Below are 3094 nucleotides of genomic sequence, written 5' to 3'. Positions count from 1 at the left end.
AAAGGAAAACAAATGATAAGGTGTTAAATTTTAACCTAACTACATCAACATTAATAGTTGGACATTGAATAAGGAAGATCTAAGAAGAATTGATCCATGGGAATTTGGGTGCTCGAGAAGAATATTGAAAATACCATGGACTGCCAAATGGAGAGCCCACTCTGCCTTGAAAGAAGTACAGGTAGAGTGCTCCTTAGAGGCAAGGATGGCAAGACTTCGTCTTCCATACTTTGGACATGTTGTCGGGAGAAACCAGTCCCTGAAAAGCATCATGTTTGGTAGAGTAGAGGGACAATAAATGAAAGGAAAGCTCTCAAGGAGAGGGATTGACACAGTGGCTGTAACAATGGATTCAGGCACAGGAACAATTGTGAAGATGGCACAAGACCAGGCAGTGTTTTGTTCTGTTGTGCATAGGGTCGTTATGGATCAGAACTGACTCAATGGCACCTAGCAACAACCACAACAGGAATGTCTGTATTAAAACCACTTTCCAATGCATTCTGTGAGTCAAAGGTTAGGATATCCCTGGTTAATGGTACTAGGGAATTCTGTGTCAATCCAGGTGAACTAGAGAAACAAATTCATAGACACTCGTATGTGTCTAAGAAAGAGCTTTATATCAAAGAGTAACTGTATATTAAGAAAACGTCCCAGCCCTATCCAGATCAAGTCCATAAGTCTGATATTAGCCCATATGTCCAGTACCAGTCTGTAAATTCCTCTTCAGACTCACACAACACATGCAATTATGCTGAGTGCAGGAAGATCACAGGTCAGTGGGTGAAAAGTCTTGTGGATCCAGGGGCGGTGGAAGCATCTTCGCTGGCGTGGGTCTCCATGTGGCTTCTCCAGCTCCAGGACTCTGGCTGCCATCAGCATAGCTCCATGAGGCTTGTCAACAGGAATGTCTTGCAGGGAGAGTAAGCAGAGAGAATCTGTGTGGGTCTGGCCACCAGTGAGCTATTTATCTCTATAGCATCTCCAAATGAGGTAATCAAGCTGCAACCTGATTGACAGGATAGACTCCACCCTTTCACAAATTGACAGATTAAGTAACTGCCACAATCGCTGAAGACTTAACCCATATGAGGACCCTGCAAATAGATTGTGGGCTTTCACTGTGACCCACAGCCTTCTGCAAAGTGACCAGATAGATATGAACCTAGACCTGACTGCTGCCCAAGCCAGTGCTCTTAACTTCAGGCTGTGCTGGCTCCTAACTGAAGAAAGGTCAGCGGTTCAAATCCACCAGCTATTGTGCAGGAGAAACACAGAACCTTCACTTCTGTAAGGGTGTCTGCTTTGGAAAGCCCATAGAGCACCTCTAGTCTGTCAACTAGACGGCAAATGTGTGTGGTTTACATTTTATGCCGACTCTATCATGGGATAAGCAGTCTAGAAAGTACATGTGCCACTCAATGTAATACAATGGTAGTGCATTCATTTCCTGGCGCTGCTGTTGCAAATCACCCCGAATTGGGTGACTAAAGCTGCAGGCAGCTTCCCTGGACTGAAAGGAAGCATCAGTAGAGTGAGTTCCTGATGGAGGAAGGCTCTGGGAGAAAGCCATTTCCTTGCCAAGTCTAGCTGCTATGTCTCCTGTGTTCCAGGGATCAGAGAAAGCGGGGTGGGTGGAGGGGCAGGCATGGAGTGACAGCTGATTTGCTCTTTGTGATGGAGCTCTGCCCTCTTCATGGGGAACCCTGGGGTCATAGCGGTGATGCATCTGGGCTGCGATCCTCAAGATCAGCGGTTTGAAACCACCAGCTGCTCCGTGGGAGAAAGAAAGGGGAAAGAAGTCCTCCTCCTCCTAAGAGCTTCCGTCTTAGGGGCAGTTCTACCCTGTCCTCTAAGAACTCTATGCGTGAGCGTCAGCTGGATGCCAGTGAGTTTGGTTTCGGTTGGGTCCTGTTCTGTGGAGGCGAGTTCGCAGCCTCGCTGGCTGCTACCTGGCAGCTGCCAGCAGCACCTGTACAAACACAAGCTGTGGCAATCACAGCAGACCTCCGGACATGGCCCCGGGACTCCTGGGGAGCCAGACCTGTTAGGCAGCTTAGCCTAGGGAATTAGGAAGTCCATTTACGCATGCCCAGGAGAGCCAGCAAAGGACAAAGCTGGATTTTCCCGCCGGTGGGCCCAGATGGGCGTTACACCTGGAGCAGCCCACCTGGGCCGGGTGACTGCAATTCAGCCAATGGGATCAACCTGGGGTCGTTCACCACGCCTCCCCCGGGAACCCTTGAAAAGGCAGGGACCGGAAGGGAGAGGGGTTGGTCTTGCTTGGGTGGTCTGGTAGTCTTCCTGGGAGGAGAGAGATCCGTGACCTGGGGCAGTCTCTGCCAGGCCGCATGGTCAAAGGAATCCTATGGGTGCCGCGTAAAACCTGATGCTTCTTCTAACCCTCATTAAATTCACTTGGATCACAAGCCCGGCTTCGGCGTGAAATCTTTCTCGGGCGGAGCCAAGGACCGAGGATGAAATTTAGGCCAGAGAGAGAGACCTAACAGACCTAAGGTGCTCCAACATTCCATTGTCCAGGGTCTCTGGGCAGCACAACTGATTAAGTGTAACTGGAGGAAGTGCAGGGGCCATAAAGCCCCTGCGACGTGGTGGGTGGGTGAGGGATGAGGCTGCGAACCGCAAGCACGGTGGTTCAAACCCCCAGCCACGAAGAGATCACAATCGAGCTAACTGGTCCCATAATGACTTCCCGTTTCGGAGACCAGGATGAGCAGTTCTGTCCTTTCCTAAGGGGTCACTGTGAGTTGGAATCGACTGGAGGGCAGAGGATCTGGTGTTTGGTTTTGGAGAGAAGGTGCCTGGTGGGACTGCGGTTGCTCAGAATGAGGCCCTGGCCGCTCTCCCACCCCCACACGCTGGTTCTGCCTGCAGCTGCTCTCCCTCCCGGTGACATCAATATTTCATTGCTTCAAGCCGTGCTTCTGAGCATCCTCCCCCAGCCCTGCCTCCTGTGCAGCTGGCTCCGTGATTAGCTCTGCCATCCATTCCGCTCCTTGACTATCTCCCCAAGAACAAGCCTGGGGCGTGGGGGAGGCTGCTATTTTGCAGATTCCCCACCAGAGTGGGAAAA

This window comes from Tenrec ecaudatus, chromosome 2 (genome assembly GCF_050624435.1).
Source record: "Tenrec ecaudatus isolate mTenEca1 chromosome 2, mTenEca1.hap1, whole genome shotgun sequence".
Classification (NCBI taxonomy): domain Eukaryota; kingdom Metazoa; phylum Chordata; class Mammalia; order Afrosoricida; family Tenrecidae; genus Tenrec; species Tenrec ecaudatus.
The sequence above is the reverse complement of the archived record's forward strand: the minus strand, read 5'-3'. Positions refer to the sequence as shown.